The following is a 19,712-nucleotide window of genomic DNA, read 5'->3' as shown; positions in this document are numbered from 1 at the left end:
TTTGGCTTACCTTCCACAATGATTTGAACAAAACTCAAAATAAGAAAGTTACACCTCTATGTCTTATCTAACCACTCCAATTGGCCTCATAACAATTGGCTCAACATACGAATTACCATGAATTAAATCGCAACGATGCTACAACAACTACACAACAACTATAAACAACAATACTATAAACCATATATCACAACTCTTAACATCAAAACTATACATAAACTTAACCAAATAGTCCATAAGCATACAAAATCTTAAACCGTACCGTTCACCAGGCTTGGATATTACATGGAGATACCAGAGTTATTTCGTTCCTTTGCAGATCAAGTAACAACGGTTTCTGAATCATGGAACCCAATAAATAACTGGATTTGCGGCTTAGAGCATCCGCAACAACATTAGCTTTTCCAGGATGATAGCTAATGGTGCAATCATAATCTTTCACTAGTTCCAACCACCTCCGCTGCCTCATATTTAATTCTTTCTGTGAAAACAAATAACTCAAACTTTTGTGATCTGTAAAAATTTCACATTTCTCACTATATAAATAATGCCGCCAAATCTTTAAGGCAAAGATTTACAGCCGCCAACTCCAAATCATGCGTGGGATAATTATTCTCGTATTCTTTTAGCTGACGAGAAGCATAAGCGATCACTTTCCTACGTTGCATCAACACAGCAATGAACGGAACAAACACACATCTTTCTTCAAATTTTAAGGTATATTCAGCAACAGACAAGGAATCTTGCCTCAATTCAAGAAACTCTTTCACTTTCTTAGCTTTCACTTCTCTTGAAAAATACATGGCATAAAATAACTCCTCGAATTCCTCCCACTTTAACTGACGGACATTAACACTCACTTTAGTAGCTTCCCACCAGATGCGGGCAGCTTTCACTAGCATAAACACAGTACAGCTCACTCTATCTCGATCAGTAAACTTCAGATAGTCAAATATAGCCTCCAATGATTTAATCCATTCAAGAGCTACAAGTGGATCAGCACCACCGAAAAATTCGGGAGGGTTCATTCGCCTGAATAATTCATAAGATCCCCCTTCGGCGCTTTCCACTCTACCCTGCTCTCTTTCTTGACCATGCCCCTGAGTTGGTTTGTGAATGCTCAGTAGCTGTTGAATGTGCTCACTATGCACTTTTGCTTGTTCTTTCAATAGCCTGCTAAACTCATCTACCACTTTGGTAGTCCTATCAGTGGTAGGGGTCCTATCATCCCCTTCAGTAACCTTTCGTTTACGAGGCATGTCCTACACATAAGCTCACTTTAACATAGACAGGAAGAAAAATACATCAATAACAATGGAATAGGATCAACTCTCAATGTTAAAATCACTAGATGCAGGATCGAAAACATACCGGATTGTCCTAGACAGAAGAAGTCATATATGGTCCAAGAACTTTCGCTCTGATACCAATTGAAACAACCCACTCCCATGACAATAACATTTAATCGAAATAACGTACGCGGAAGCATTTCATTTAAAAGGGAAAGTACTAAATAGCATTTACATTATAACCATTTTTTAAAACTAGCAACATTACTAGTCACAACATATTATCTATACATAATTAAAATCCAATACAAAGTTCTTCTATCATTCATTACCAAAATACATGATATTTTAAAGCTTTACATATGTTCACTCCACCACAATTTAAAGTGACATAACCAAAAAGTCTTTCCCATAGCATTTTATATGACTTCTCCCGCCTCGAACAATCCATTTCAGTCCTTTTTATCACCTGCATCACATGACATTAACTGGAATAAGAATAAACTCAGTAAATAGAAAGCTGTACGTAGCAATTACATACATATAGCTTTCTCTTAAAACATGGCTATGGCAATGGCGTTTTGGTAATGACAATGAAGAATGAATAATAAGTCTCAAATCAATTTAAAGGGTATCATGTCATGAATTAAAGGAAGGAAATGACAGTGCTGTGAACTGTGACCGGTGGCAAGTATCTCTTTGATATAAATATCAAAACTGTGAGAGATACTCATAATCATGTTATTGGCCAATGATATGCATGAATTACTATCATTCCTTGGCTTTAATCATAGGGAACTTCATTTGGGCATTTTAACAAATACTTGGTAGGCAACAATAAAGTACTAGCTCCTTATTCAATGGTATTCTTGGCTCAATGAACAAATAACAATACATACATCAATAATCTAATAATGGAAGGAGCTAGACATCAATAAACATGACTTCTATACATATATATCATGTGAGCACTTGAAAGGAAGCTTCTACTTACAACCCACAAGCACTTGGTTGATATGATCACCTTGAAGGAGTTCCTATAACATAATACATGAATTGAACTATTAAGCCATCAACCAAACTTTCAATTGCCTTCAATTCCTTAAACTCTCTATCAACTTAAGAATATAAAATTCTTACCTTGTAGCTTGAAATATAGGTAGGAGATACAATAATTTCACTATAAGAACCCTTGAATTTGAAGTAGAGATTGAAGGGAAGAAAACCTTGAAAGGAGAAGGCAAGAAACGATGGCAGAAGGAAAAGAATGGAATGAATTGGGTAGAAACATCTATACTAATCCATAAATAAGCCTTCAAAATACACCAAAAACGTGTTTTCTATGCCATAGACACGGACCCCGTGCCCCCCTCTGTGTAGAGGTCCGTGTACACACTGGAAATCGCACATTTTTCTTGGCAAGACCCGAACCCCGTGTAGGGGTCCGTGTACCCTCTGTCCAAGGGCCAAAACTATACTTTTTCTTCCGAATTAGCAAAAGTGGTCAACATAAAAGTTGTAGCCCTATGTGTTTGCTTGAATCTCCCACTAGTTTCAGGTCATTTGGAGGTGTAAGTAAAAAGTTATGCCCATTCTCCCAACATGTGTCAGTGCAGGAACAACGATACATATGACCCACTTCGGGTCACTTTTGACTCATCTTCCTCAACTATTTAAACAAAACTAAAAACATGAAAGTTATAGCCTTATATCTTATCTTTCTAATAGAAGTGGCTTCACATCAATTGTATCAATATACAAAATATTATGCTAAAAATCACAACTACTGCCACATTTTTCATATTGTTTCTGCAAGTCCAATTCCTATTTGGCTCAAAATCAACTTTCTATTCTACCCATTCATTACCATTCCCAATTACAATTATATAACATAACTCCAACAACTATTCCAATAAACATAACCATAACCCTTAATCTCAACCATTAAAACATAAAACATGATCATAACAATAATAAACCATAGAGATTAACATGATTAAGGCTGGGCTATTACAAAAACCGCCTTTCCCAGATCTATGAAAGTTGAAACGTTGAAGGTCCACCATAAATGAACAAGTTTCTTTTTTATTCGAGCTGCTGAGGGTCGGAGGAGCTCGTATGGATACATTATTTCATTGTTCTATGAGGCGTTGCACTAAGCCAATATTCGGATAGGGTCGCGAAGTGCAAAGATCCGGTCTTTGACAACTGTCGTAAGGAAAACAAAACCTATACTTATGTGTGTTCGACACTATAACTATAGGCGAGACCAGTTGTAGGATGATCGCCAAGTGGCGTTCTGCTCGATTAGGCGAATGCGAGTGAGGGATAAGCTTTCCCCGTTCGCTAGGAGGAAAACTCAAGAAGACTTTGGTCAAAACTTACTAATGTGGAACCTTCGTTCCCTGCTCCTGAGCATCTGAGATATATTCTTCCAGTCTCTGTGGAGGACTTCATGACGTTCTTAGAGTATACTAGACTAAGGAGGTGGATGGGCGACTACCTTCGGTACCTTCATTGGTACTGGACGGTAGGACAAGATGACTGGGCTTCAATAGAAGATATGCTTTATGCACCTGTACTGATGACTAGATTGTTCACACCTCTGATGGACAAAGCCCTAGAGCGTATGGCCTTGGCGACGTCTATGTATTTGATTTTTGAAAAGCTTGGATAAGACTAGAGTCTTCCAATACTTTCAGGAACATCCTATAGCACCCCTAAGGTGTGCTATTTCTTCTATGATGGCATATATTATGCGGATTTTTATTTGTTATAGGTTGATCTGATCCTCTTAGGCAAAGATTGGCTGAAACAGGAGAGAGTAATCAATCACCACAAAATTATGGATTATATCCTTATGATAAAGTCAAGTACCTATTTTCCAGAAGATATCCTCTACCCGGGCTTTTTATTCTTCTTCTTACAACCTGTTGTCTTATTGAGACAATCAAGTTTTTACTTCATATTCTCTATTTCAGACTTTAAATAACCAATCTCTCTGTCTTTATCAACATTATCTCTATCTTTCATAGCTAAAAGCTATATAATTTGATCATATTGTTCCTGAAGACACAACACTTGATATCTTCGTATCCTATTATCTTGACCTGCGAAGTCTATAACATCCAATTGCATTGTGTCCACCCAAAGATCATTATCATACACAGGGTTCCTCTTGTTACCAACTCTGATTCCAAGGTTTACTAGTGTTTCTTTTTTGGTGATGTTAAGTGTTTCCCAGTCAATTCAGAAGTAATATTCCATAGGGGTCTGCATTGTTCGAGATATATCAGCGTATTGGAACTTAAACCATTCTTCATTGACCAATGATTTCGCAAGACCCTTGTGCTTGAGCGCATTAGTTCCTCCTTCTTGAATGTATTCATATCTCTCTCTTTTTGGAAGTGAAGTAGGTATCGAGGAAATGGTTTTTGGGTCAAAATGAACATTCGTAATTTTCTTCTCTCTCTTCGTCTACTGTCCGTGCGCTTTCTATAAGGAATTTCCCTTCTTTGCTTAAGGAAGGGAGCAAACATTGCATGAGTATTAATGTTTGCATCTATAAGGGTAGAGAAAGTATAGGAATAAGGAAAGCATTATAACAAATAAGATTTCGCAAGGTGAGGCTGGGACGAGAGACAATCCATAGAGCTATGATTCTTTTGTGACTTCCACCTTTCGTCGAGTGTGAAATGGTGGGCTTCATGCCCTCTCGCATTGGTTGGTCAAGATGCACCCCAGGGTCCGAAGGTCAAAGAGGAGTACAAGTCAAAAGATGCCATAGTCGTCGCAAAGGTTCAAGCAAGGACTAAGTCGAAAGTTGAGTTTATCTAAACTGGGATCGAGGCATGGAACAATGAATCCCCAATGGGGCAAAAGATAGGTTCTTCTATCTCGGGACTATGAAAAGTGAATTCTTTGGCTGATACTTAGCTAAACGAAAGGGTATGTTCACTAGCGGGACCGCATTCGCGGTCTGGAAGACAGGAAGAGGGCCCTACTCAACTAAGAGAAAGAGCTCATTGTGCGGGCTGCCACCCTCGGTGACCGGGGAGACTAGAAGAGTCCGTCGACCCGTTTTAATGCATGGCTTTTCTTTGTCTTTGTTTGATGGAGATCTACTCCTATGCTAGCTAAGATAAGTGTCTTTGTTTGGTTTTATTTGTTATGTTTGCATGTATGGTATGGGAAAACCCTGCGTGTAAAATGTTGACTACTTAGTGCTATGCTAAAAGTTGAATTTAGAAAGACGAATTCGTAAAAATGTGTCGAAAATTTATGTGAAAGTTGAAATAAGGTGTAAGCTAAGTGTACTACTGAAGATGTGCGCCTTTCCAGCTCTGAAGCTTCCTTCTTCCTTGAGAGCTGGGTAACCAAAATTCCAGTCGCAAATGAAGAGGAGCTCAAAGTATTCGTTTCCAATCGATTATATAATTAAGATATAGCAGTCAACCATCAAGAAATCATAAACTATTTAACCGGAGATAGAAAAGGTAGACTCCAATGTGTCCATGGCTATTTCCAAACAAAGACCCAATTCAATGAGCTTGACCTGCAAACACTTGAACTTTTTTCGCCCGACGGATTATAGTTTCGGGCACCTGGATGAGTTTGCAATACTGTATATTCTAAACAGTTACTAGTCGATTCAGCCGCCGCTAAGAAGGATATAGGCCGATCGAGTTCGAGATTAGTATCGGCGATGTGAGTAACATGTTTCATTGGTAGGGGACATTGTGATGTTCGAGCATGCAGATAGGTGCTCCTTGTAGATGAAAGGGATCGGTTTTAGGTGTTCGAAATCGCAACAGAAGCTCAAGAATGTTTTCTAAACATGAAAACCGAAAATTTTATGAAAATCTTGAAAAAATTCGAGCACCAAGTACTAGTGTGCAGCATATACAAAAACACAAACTGTGACATTCATAGGGTATTTAGAAGTTTTACCTATCAACCTCTTGAGGTTGATGATGGCTCCAACTAAAGTGTAAACACTTTAGCTCTTGTATGGCAAGAAAAATCTACAAGCTTCTTCCTACCTTCAAAATCAATCCCACCACCAACTAGGTAGATACCCTCATATTTTGCACTGGAAAAATATGAGGATTTTTCTTTTAGAAGAGATTTGTTTCTCCAACAATTGAAGAACAAAAATGAGAGAAAAATTGAGTGAATTTTTTGGCCAACTTAGGTGTAATGGGAGAGTGAAGTGTGTTGTCTAGGTTGTGGGAAAAGTGAAAAAGTAGTCTTGCATGCCATGCAATATTTTAATCAAAAGTAATCCACACCCCTTCATCTCCCAAGCATGCAAAATCTAGTGGCCTTTTAACATTTACAAAGGGCCCATAAACTTTTAATTTAATTGTCTCAAACATATTTGAGCCCAATTAGACTTTACTTGATTTTACTCAAGCCCACTAGTTAAATAATTATTTCCAATTGGGCTCTACAAGGCCCAATGTTATTTAATTAATTCAACACTTGAATTAATTTAATTATTTGGACTCTACTAGGTCCACTAGTGTTTAATTAATTCAACACTTGAATTAATTTAATTTAGTCCATAATAATGTTTATGAAAATCACAATTTTCAAATACATTATTCACTTGGCCTACTTTTAATTTAGGAACACATTCATAAATTAAAAAATTACATTTCTCTCATAGAAGTCTTACTTCTATTTTTCTTTACGCTTATAAACTCATTTATAAGCCGTTCAACACATTGAACTATTTTAACTTCTCAACGGGATCTAGAAAGCTAGCACTTGTGTGGTCCTCAATGGTTCATTGATACAACTAGCCGTGGGTTCACATCTCCATGTGATTCGGACTAAACATGTCCTTATATGAGCATACCCTTATTGCTTCATTCTTACTTATCAACTCCTTGATAACAAGAATGTCAGAACTCAAGTCTGATAGTACCCAACCAATCATGTTAAACACCTAGCAGCATCGCTTACATTATTCCATAGGTATCAAATGATAGTGCCTGCAAGAACCATTCAATTATGGTTAGCGTACAGTACGGTCCCTTCAACTCATATATCCCGACCGATTCGACAACCATTGGTTTATCGTGAGTTGTCAATGAATCGATATTATGTGTCATGTCGTAGTTGCATCGATGGTGTAATCTAAGAAACCCCTTTCTTAATTACCACCATACTCTGATCAGAGATTTCAAACTAGACATACATGAGAACACATAGGATATCCATACCCGAAGGTGAGCGGTGAATCTCCGACTACAATGCATCGACTCCTGTATGTTTCGACAGAACACCCAACCTTGCCACCTAATAACCCCTGGAGAGTCGGTAAACAAGTCAAAGTGTAATTCTAGCACATAGGGTCTCAATGTTGTCCCCGGGTCATAAGGACTAATGGTGTACTACCATAAACTAGGACTTTTCCACTCGATAAGTGAGAACCAATTGGAAAGTCCTTTATGGAAGGTTGTTCAGTGCACTCTACAAGGAGCACCTATCTGCATGCTCGGACATCACAGTGTCCCCTACCAATGAAACATGGTACTCACATCGCAGATACTAGTCTCGAACTCGAGCGGCCTATATCCTTCTTGGTGACGGCTGAATCGACTAGGAACCATTTAGAATATACATTATTACAAATATGAGTTTCATGATACTCATCATATGAGCATCTCATATTCTTTCTACTATTTGTATATTCAAGGGCTTTATCTATGCAACTAGCATGAGTATACAGATAAAGAAGTGCCAAAATAATAATTTGAAATATTATTAAAATAAAGACTGTTCATACATAGAGTTTAAACATGAACCCTCGGCCAACACTTGGCTCGACGGGCACCTACTCTAACAATCTCCCACTTGCACTAGAGCCAACTACCCATATGCTTCTCGAATAATGGTCTAGGTGTAATATCCAAGCTTGGTGATCGGTACGGTTTATGATTTAATATGTTTATTGACTCCTTGGTTAAGTTTAAGTAATGTTTTGATGTTAAGAGTTGAGATTTATGATTTATGGTATTGTGTTTATAGATGCTGCATAGTTATATTGTAGCGGCGTTGCGAGTAAATTCATGATAATTCGTAGGTTGAGCCAATTGGTATAAGGCCAATTGTAGTGGCTAGATAAGACATAGAGGTATAACTTTCATGTTTTGAGTTTTGTTCAAATCATTGTGGAAGACAAGCCAAAAGCGCCCCGAAGTGTGTCGCGCGTATCGTCGTTCCTATAATGACACATGTTGGGAGAATGAGTATAACTTTTTCCTCAGACATTCAAATGACATGAGGCCAATTGGAGATGCAAGCCAAGACATAGAGCTACAAATTTCATGTATACCACTTTTTCAAATTATGTCGGGAAGAGGCGTTTCGGATGCGATCTTTGAGGCGGCTGTGCGCAGAGCGGCGCCCGAGCGCCACCGGTTCTGTAAATTTTGTACCGGACAGTATGGTCCACGCCCGAGCGGTAATTTATGACCGCCCGAGCGCCAGCTCAGTACAAAAGCGTGTTTTGGGTGAATTAAGGCTTAAAACCGATTGAAACTCTCATTTTCTTCATTTCCCTTCTCTTCTTTTTCTCTCCTCCAACGTTTCCAAGTAGGGTTCTTCATTTTCTTCTTATCCTTTCTTTCAATCAAGCAATTAATCTTCAATCCGGAGTTGGAACTTCATCTTTTTAGAAAAAGGGGCAAAGGTAAGTGGTTTTTCTTCTTGTTCTTGAGTTATTGAAGATGGTGGAGTTAGGGGATNGATACATAGTCAGAGATTGCATGCAATAAGTTGATCAACGACCATAGGCTTACATCCCTCAGAGTTATCGATTCATATCGATGGGATAGAGGCACAGAGACAGAGATACTATATAGATATCAATCCAACAGAGAAAAGAGAAATATCATCGTTATTATTATTTATTCTATGATATTCATATTTCAGAGTTGGTGATATTTAATGTTTTCAAAGCCACGCTTTACAGAGTATAGTATATGTACATTGCTATATAAGAGTTCCACTTGCTGAGTTTCATACTCATTTCAGTTATTCATGTGATGCAGATAAGGGTGACGGGCCGGGACGTTGATTGGAGCCGGGGTCATATGCATAAGAGAGGGAAGGAAGAAGACTATTTCGCAAGTATTTTGACATGATCACAAAAATGATGTTTTGTATTTTGTTGCCTCATTTGATTGATCATGTATTAACTTTTGTTTATATATTGAAATGTATTTTAAATCCTTCCTCCCTTCAAAGAAAATTTTAAATTCCGCTGTTATTTTTTTGAAATCGGGTCAGAGCGTTACATTTATTGGTATCAGAGCCCCGTTCTTCGGACCAATGCATATGACTTCGTTTACTTTCAACAGTCCGGGTATGTCTTCTTCTACATCTATTCATTGTTATCTATTGATATGTATTATGTGAGCACATTGTAGGAGTATGCCTCCTTTCAGAGGGTGACGATAGTTCTTCCTCTAGAGTTGTCGATGAGTTCGGCAAGTTACTACAAGAGCAAGCCAAGGTCCATAGTGAGCAGATCCAGCAGTTGCTCCGTATGCAAGGTACAGGCCAAGGTAGAGGACAAGGAAGAGGCCCAGTGGTTCAAGCAGTTGGAACCGATGGGGTATTTTCTGCTTTCAAGAGGATGGATCAGCCGGAATTTGCAGGAAGCACTGATCCATTGGTGGCTGTAGAGTGGGTCAAAGCTCCTGAGGCGATATTTGATCATCTCAAGTATGAAGACAAAGACAGAGTTGGATGTGCAGTGTTCATGTTAGTCAAAGCTGCACGGATTTGGTGGAATGCTACCAAGGTAAGTATTAATGTTCCGGCAATGAAGTGGCAAGAGTTCACGGAACTTTTCTATGACAAGTACTTCCCAGATGCACTTCGAGCTAGGAAGGTAACTGAATTTCTAGAGCTTCGTCAAGGAGGTATGAATGTTGATGAGTATATTCTGAAGTTAGAGGAGGGCTGTCTGTTTGCCCCATATATTGCCTCCAATGACAAAGACAAGGGTGCTCATTTCATTAGAGGCCTTCGAGCAGAGATCAAGAGGGACATCAATATGTCTAAGGCTGTGACATTTAAAGAGATTGTGGCTAAGGCTTTGTTAGCCGAGCAAGATGAGAAAGACATTGCCAGAGAGAGACAGACGAGGCAGCAGTTTGTTGCTCAAAGAGGTCAAGGTTCGAGCCAAAGAGGAAAGGACCATTTTAAAGGGAAAGGCAAGATAGAGCCGAGTTCTAAAGCACCGACAGTTCCATCTGATCCAGAGAAGCCATTGTGTCCCAAGTGTAGTAGGCATCATAGGGGAGAGTGCAGATTTGGTACTCACACTTGCTATCGATGTGGTACTGCAGGCCATATTGCTAAGGACTGTCCGAGAGGATCGAGTAAAGAGAAGGTGCAGGGTCGCATCTTCACCATGACGAAGGAAGGTATAAACCCTGATTCTTCTGTGATCTCTAGCGCTATCTTAATTTCAGGCAGAGTAGCTACGACATTGATTGATACAGGTGCTACTCATTCTTTTATGTCTGAACTATTTTTGAGATCTTTGGGTTTAGTTCCTTCTATTCTTCCCCTCCAGTTTAATGTTGTATTGCCTTCGGGAGATGTGTTGTGCCCGACGTCTGATAATTCGTATGTTGAGCCAATTGGTATGAGGCCAATTGGAGTGGCTAGATAAGACATAGAGGTGTAACTTTCATGTTTTGAGTTTTGTTCAAATCATTGTGGAAGACAAGCCAAAAGCGCCCCGAAGTGTGTCGCGCGTATCGTCGTTCCTATAATGACACATGTTGGGAGAATGAGCATAACCTTTTCCTCCGACATTTAAATGACATGAGGTGAATTGGAGATGCAAGCCAAGACATAGAGCTACAACTATCATGTTTACCACTTTTTCAAATTATGTCGGGAAGAGGCGTTTCGGAGGCGATCTTTGAGGCGGCTGTGCGCAGAGCGGCGCCCGAGCGCCACCGGTTCTGTAAATTTTGTACCGGACAGTATGGTCCGCGCCCGAGCGGTAATTTATGACCGCCCGAGTGCCAGCTCAGTACAAAAGCGTGTTTTGGGTGAATTAAGGCAAAAAACCGATTGAAACTCTCATTTTCTTCATTTCCCTTCTCTTCTTTTTCTCTCCTCCAACGTTTCCAAGTAGGGTTCTTCATTTTCTTCTTATCCTTTCTTTCAATCAAGCAATTAATCTTCAATCCGGAGTTGGAACTTCATCTTTTTAGAAAAAGGGGTAAAGGTAAGTGGTTTTTCTTCTTGTTCTTGAGTTATTGTAGATGGTGGAGTTAGGGGATGATAAGTGTGATAGATGTATTGTGATAAATGGTCATTTAATGTTATTAATTGGGTGTTGATGGTTAGTTTTTGGGTTTATTATTGTAGGATCACCATCAAGGTTTAAGAAACCAAGTGCTACAAGTGTTGTAAGTGGAATTTCATTTCTTGTGCTCACATGATAATATATGTATTGTGTTGGTTTTAAAGTGTTATTCCCTTCCATTTGATTCATGCTATGTATTAATACACCTTGTTGTATATTAGAGGCATTTTATGTCTCAACCATGTCAAAGGGAATACAAGAGAAAAGAAAGTCTTCAAAGTGTTTGTTTTAATGCCAAAGAGAGAATTCAAATGTTTTATTGGATTGATAGATACATAGTCAGGGATTGCATGCAATAAGTTGATCAACGACCATAGGCTTACACATCCCTCAGAGTTATCGATTCATATCGATGGGATAGAGGCACAGAGACAGAGATACTATATAGATATCAATCCAACAGATAAAAGAGAAATCTTATCGTTATTATTATTCATTCTATGATATTCATATTTCAGAGTTGATGATATTTAATATTTTCAAAGCCATGTTTTACAGAGTATAGTATATGTACATTGCTATGTAAGAGTCCCACTTGCTGAGTTTCATACTCATTTCAGTTATTCATGTGATGCAGATAAGAGTGACAGGCCGGGACGTTGATTGGAGCCGGGGTCATATGCATAAGAGAGGGAAGGAATAAGACTATTTTGCAAGTATTTTGACATGATCACAAAAATGATGTTTTGTATTTTGTTGCCTCATTTGATTGATCATGTATTAACTTTTGTTTATATATTGAAATGTATTTTAAATCCTTCCTTCCTTCAAAGAAAATTTAAAATTCCGCTGTTATTTTTTTGAAATCGGGTCAGAGCGTTACACTAGGCAAAGGCTTAGTAAGCGGATTAGCAACATTATCTGTGGAGCCGACTTTGTCAATCGTGACATCTCCTATTTCCACGATCTCTCTGAGGATGTGGTACTTTCTCAATACGTTTTTGGACTTCTGATGAGACCTCGGCTCCTTTGCTTGAGCAATGGCTCTCGTGTTGTCACAAAACACCGGGACAGGACCAACTCCATTAGTCATCGATATCGCTTTGGAAGCTAGAGTCGGTATAGCCTTCCAATTTCAGTTCTCCACCCCCATAGACCAAGAACAACTTATTGGTCCTTCTCAAATACTTGAGGATGTCTTTCACAGCTTTCCAGTGTGGAAGACCAGGGTTGGATGGATATCTACTCACTACACTTAGTGCAAAAGCCACGTCAGGACGTGTAGATATCATCCCATACATGATGCTACCAATCGCAGATGCATAAGGAATGCTTGTCATCGCCGCTATCTCTGCATCAGTCTTAGGAGACATAGACTTGGATAGGGACACGCCATGACACATTGGTAAATGTCCTCTCTTGGACTCATCCATCGAAAACCGCTTCACGATGGTATCAATGTATGTGGACTAGGTGAGACCAAGCAATCTTTTTGATCTATCTCTATAGATCTGTATTCCCAATACAAAATATGCTTCACCCAAGTCCTGCATCGAGAACTTACTTGATAACCATATCTTAGTTGATTGCAACATCCCTACATCATTCCCAATGAGTAGAATGTCATAAACATAAAGCACAAGGAATGTTACAGCACTCCCACTGACCTTCTCATACACACAGAGTTCCTCAGGATTCTTAGCAAAACCAAACTCTTTGATTGTACTATCGAATCTGAGGTTCCAACTCCTAGATGCCTGCTTTAGACCATAAATAGATCTTTGAAGTTTGCATACCATATGCTCACTTCCGATAGATGTAAACCCTTCGGGTTGAGACATGTAAATCTCTTCCTTAATATCCCCATTAAGAAAGGCTGTCTTAACATCCATCTGCCATATCTCATAGTCATAGCATGCAGCTATGGCTAGCAAAATCCTTATGGACTTGAACATTGCAACTGGAGAAAAGGTTTCCTCAAAGTCAACTCCTTGTCTTCGAGTATATCCTTTCGCCACCAATCGCGCCTTGAAGGTTAATACCTTCCCATCCGCCCCAAGTTTCCTCTTGTAAATCCATTTACACCCTATGGGAACAATTCCCTAAGGTGGATCCACGAGATTCCACACTTGGTTTGAATGCATGGAATTCATCTCAGATTCCATCGCTTCAAGCCACTTGGATGAATCGGCATCAGATAACGCTTCCTTGAAGGTCCTTGGATCACATCAATGGTTAGGCTTATCATGGCCCTCTTCAAGAAGCAGACCATACCTCATAGGTGGTCTCGAGACTCTCTCGGATCTTCTAGGAGCTTGTATCTCCTCTCTTGGCACTTCGGGTGTTGGTTCTATAATTGTGGATGTCTCTCGAACCTCTTCGAGTTCTATCATCTCCCCATTTCTATTCAATAGAAATTCTTTTTCCAAAAAGGTTGCATTCCTCGAAACAAACACATTTGTTTCTTGGGGATGATAGAAATAATATCCAACTGAATTCCTTAGATATCCCACAAAGTAACATAAAATGGATCGACTATCCAATTTATCTCCCACTACCTGCTTCACATAAGCAGGGCACCCCCATATTCTAAGATAAGAATATTTGGGTGGCTTACCTATCCATATCTCATTTGGTGTCTTGTCAACTGCCTTTGAATGGACATTGTTCAACAACAGTGCCGCTGTCTCAAGCGCATATCCCCAAAAGGATGACGGCAACTCCGTGAACCCCATCATAGATCGAACCATGTCCATCAAAGTCCGGTTACGACGCTCCGAAACACCATTCAACTGCGGTGTAGCGGGCGGAGTCCACTGCGAGAGAATCCCATTCTCCCTAAGATACTCTTGGAACTCGGCACTCAAGTACTCACCACCTCGATCCGATCGAAGTGTCTTGATGCTTCGTCCCAACTGCTTCTCTACTTCACTTCTGAATTCTTTGAACCTTTCAAAGGCTTCAGACTTGTATTTCATCAAATACACATACCCATACCTCGAAAAGTCATCGGTAAAGGTGATGAAGTAGGCATGTCCATGCTTAGTGGTGATGCTAAGTGGACCGCACACGTCGGTATGGATCAAATCCAATAACCCTNCTTGTTTGTTGTTGTTATTGCTTGGACATTGTTTAGTGGAATATCTTTCAATTTAAAAGTGTAGAGATCGTTTTCAAGTTCTCCAGTACCAATTAAACATTCATTCTTGTAATTATTGCAAACACCTTTGCTAAATAAACAAGAAAATCCATCTTTATCTAACATAGAAATGGAAACAATGTTTTTCACCAAATCTGGTACAAACAAAACATCTCTCAAAAATAACTTAAAATCATTGTTCAAATACAAGCAAACATCTCCTAAGACCTTGGCAGCAACCCTTGCTCCATTGCACATCCTCAAGAAGGTCTCACTTTCCCTGAGCCTCCTACTTCTTCCCATCGCCTGCAAATTATTATAGAGATGTGAGCCACATCCGGTATTCAATACCCAAGAAGTAGAGTTAATTGAAATGTTTACTTCAATATAGAACATACCGTCTCCAGAACTCCTCTGGGCAAGATATTCCCTGCAGTTACGCCTCCAATGTCCAGGCTTCTTGCAGTGATGACAGATGTCAACAGTCTTGTCAACCTTCACTGGTGTGGCTGCCACTACGGGACCCGGAGTCTGCCTCTTCAAGGGCACGCTCTTCTTGGGACGTTGCAAAGAACGCTTCTTTCCCTTCCCAGGTGGACCGGTCTTCGTACCAGATGCAGAGCCCACAAAAAGAACCGGCTTCTCTTTCTTGATGGTGGACTCAAAGGTCACAAGCATGTTCACCAACTCCTCAAGGGTCGGCTCCATCTTGTTCATGTTGAAGTTCACCACAAAAGGATCAAACGAGCTAGGCAGCGATAACAGCAACACGTCGGTGGTCAGCTCCGATGGCAATGCAAGATCCATGCCCACAAGCTTATCCATGAGGCCAATCACCTTCAGGCCATGCTCATGGACCGAGGCCCCATCTCGCATACGCAAAGTGATCAGCTCCTTGACGGTAGCATGCTTAAGAGGACGTGTCTGCTCTCCAAAGAGCTCCTTGAGATTCAAATGACTGTCAGCAGCATTCTTTGCATCCTCAAAACGCCTCTGCAGCTCATCATTCATAGAAGCCTGCATATAACACCTAGCCTTCAAGTCATGGTCACACCATTCCTTGTAGGTCTGCAATTCCTCAGGAGTGCAGCCAGTCGGAGCCTCAACAGGGGCGACTCAGTCAGTGTATATGCAATCTTTTCCGAGTTCAAGACGATCTTTAGGTTTCTTAGCCAAGTGAGATAATTAGGTCCGGTTAATAATATGTGTTTTTCGAGTATGGCAGAAAGTGCATTGCGAATTGAAGACATTGTCAAATTTTGTACTGTAAAGTAAAACATATAAATGTTAATGGCTATTTTAAAATATTTAGTAAGATATAAAGTATGGACTTTTACTTTATAAATTTTTGCTCCCACTGTTTTGACTTTTTCACTACCCTCTAGTGAAAAAGGGAAACACCTTTTCTCAGTAGGTACGTAAGGTCCAATTAGCGAATTATGATCCCGAATTATATCAGCCAATCATAATCCCTAAAAGGTAGTTTCCAATTGCATCACAATGCAACCCTTAACGTAAACTTTTGTCTCACGTTTGATTAGGACCCAATAATATGACGTCGTTCATCTTTACGTGTCAAGCCTTGCCCATCGATGTTGAACCTTAATGAACGGTCGCCATGAGTTCCCTCAATAATATGAGCCGAAATCATGGGAGTTCCACGTAGTTCACACCACCATGTCAATGGATGTCACAGCTTTCCGGCACCCAGGGCCCCCCCAATAATATGAGCCGAGCCCCGAGTACGGGTAGCGTTCATCATGCACCCATTGTCGATGGAAGACATGGAAATTATAAACAAATTTATAATTCTCCTTTTCGGGCTTGATATTAATTTTGAATCTTATTCAAAATGAGGGTTTTTAATTTTGAAAGGTCTCATCATTAATTTTATTTAAAAGCTCGCCATGTTTGATCGTATGTTTGCCGGATTCATGCAACTTTGTTATTATCATAATAATAACGCACATACTCATTATTTATAACATATCATGCATATATTATAAACAGTAAACAAAACAAGGATGATCAATCGCCCCAACACTAATGGCCCGTGTGAGCTAAACACGGGCCTAGGTCCAATCCTAGGGAAATGCATGGGATGCAAATGCAACTATTACATTAGCTTCCAATATTTACATGTCTTCGATCTTCATAATCATCATGGCCACCATCTTCCAATCGTGATCATCCACTATACTAATATTTACAAATAAATATCCATGGCAAATATGGATACATCTCATGGGGTGGGAACGGGCCATAAACCAAGCCCACTTTAAATTTGATAATTATTACAATCATTCAACACAAAATATCCTATCATACACCTAGCAAATTGGGCTTGGGATTTTGATCATCCTTCATGCATAATATCACATATCATACACCATCAATTAATTATCACAATAATTAATTGATCCAATATTATATATCTTGATCCAATCACTAACCGCCACGATTATAAACTAAATTAACAAAGTATACAAACACCTTTGTCTACTTTCCAATTAATTTATTTATAACCGAATTTCTTGTAAATCACTATATACTATAAATAATTAAAATCCAACTTCAATTATTAATTTTATGAGAAAATGTTTGCAACTTTTGTAATTTTAAACTTAAGGGCTCAAAAAACTTAATTTTCACCAAAAACTTTTTGGCCCATTTAAAATTCACGAATATGTTAGCCATCCAATGGCCCAACTACTCAAGGTCCATGACACTTTGATATTTCAAAACACCTTTTGAAAACCCTAGTCGTCATCGTCGTCGCCGTCGCCGGATTCCGGCCAACCAAATTTTTTTTTATTTTTATTTTTCAATGGGGGGGATTCGGGTTGCCCTAGCTGCCCGAAATGGGCAGCCCCTCAGGCAGCCCGAGCTGCCCGAAATGGGCAGCAACTTGCTGCCCGAAATTATCCCAAAGATGGCCTTGATTTTTGTTGCAAAAACTCACCTCATGCGGTTAGAAATCGATCTCAACATAATATCATGTATATGCTACACAAAAACTAGTACCCTAAGCTCTGATACCACTTGAAAGGGATCGATTTTAGGTGTTCGAAATCGCAACAGAAGCTCAAGAATGTTTTCTAAACATGGAAACCGAAAATTTTATGAAAATCTTGAAAAAATTCGAACACCAAGTACTAGTGTGCAACATATACAAAAACACAAACTATGACATTCATAGGGTGTTTAGAAGTTTTACCTATCAACCTCTTGAGGTTGATGATGGCTCCAACTAAAGTGTAAAAACTTTAGCTCTTGTATGGCAAGAAATATCTACAAGCTTCCTCCTACCTTCAAAATCAAGCCCACCACCAACGAGGCAGATCCCCTCATATTTTGCACTAGAAAAATATGAGGATTTTTCTTTGAGAAGAGATTAGTTTCTCCAACAATTGAAAACAAAAATGAGAGAAAAATTGAGTGAATTTTTCGGCCAACTTAGGTGTAATGGGAGAGTGAAGTGTGTTGTCTAGGTTGTGGGAAAAGTGAAAAAGTAGTCTTGCATGCCATGCAATATTTTAATCAAAAGTAATCCACACCCCTTCATCTCCCAAGCATGCAAAACATAGTGGGCTTGTAACATTTACAAAGGGCCCATGGACTTTTAATTTAATTATCTCAAACATATTTGAGCCCAATTAGACTTTACTTGATTTTACACAAGCCTACTTGTTAAATAATTATTTCTAATTGTGCTCTACATGGCCCAATATTATTTAATTAATTCAACACTTGAATTAATTTAATTTAGTCCATAATAATGTTTATGAAAATCACAATTTTCAAATACATTATTCACTTGGCCTACTTTTAATTTAGGAACACATTCATATATTAAAAAATTACATTTCTCTCATAGAAGTCTTACTTCTAATTTTCTTTACGCTTAAAACTCATTTATAAGCCGTTCAACACATTGAACTATTTTTACTTCTCAACGGGATCTAGAAAGCTAGCACTTGTGTGGCCCTCAAAGGTTCATTGATACAACTAGCCGTGGGTTCACATCTCCATGTGATTCGGACTAAACATGTCCTTATAAGAGCAAACCCCGATTGCTCCATTCTTACTTATCAACTCCTTGATAACAAGAATGTCAGAACTCAAGTCTGATAGTACCCAACCAATCATGTTAAACACCTAGCAGCATCGCTTACATGATTCCCTGGATATCAAATGATAGTGCCTGCAAGAACCATTCAATTATAGTTAGCGTACAGTACGGTCCCTTCAACTCATATATCCCGACCGATTCGACAACCATTGGTTTATCGAGAGTTGTCAATGAATCGATACTATGTGTCATGTCGTAGTTGCATGGATGGGGTAATCTAAGAAACCCCTTTCATAATTACCACCATACTCTGATCAGAGATTTCAAACTAGACATACATGAGAACACATAGGATATCCATACCCGAAGGTAAGCGGTGAATCCCCGACTACAATGCATCGACTCCTATATGTTTCGACAGAACACCCAACCTTGCCACCTGATGACCCCTTGAGAGTCGGTAACAAGTCAAAGTGTAATTCTAGCACATAGAGTCTCAATGTTGTCCCGGGTCATAAGGACTAATGGTGTACAACCATAAACTAGGACTTTTCCACTCGATAAGTGAGAACCACTTGGAAAGTCCTTTAATGAGGGTTGTTCAGTGCACTCTACAAGGAGCACCTATCTGCATGCTCGTACATCACAATGTCCCCTACCAATGAAACATGGTACTCACATCGCAGATACTAGTCTCGAACTCGAGCGGCCTATATCCTTCTTAGTGGCGGCTGAATCGACTAGGAACCGTTTAGAATATACAGTATTACAAATATGAGTTTCATGATACTCATCATATGAGCATCTCATATTCTTTCTACTATTTGTATATTCAAGGGCTTTATCTATGCAACTAGCATGGGTATA

Source organism: Primulina huaijiensis, chromosome 4, assembly GCF_012295235.1.
Source record: "Primulina huaijiensis isolate GDHJ02 chromosome 4, ASM1229523v2, whole genome shotgun sequence".
NCBI lineage: Eukaryota > Viridiplantae > Streptophyta > Magnoliopsida > Lamiales > Gesneriaceae > Primulina > Primulina huaijiensis.
The sequence above is the reverse complement of the archived record's forward strand: the minus strand, read 5'-3'. Positions refer to the sequence as shown.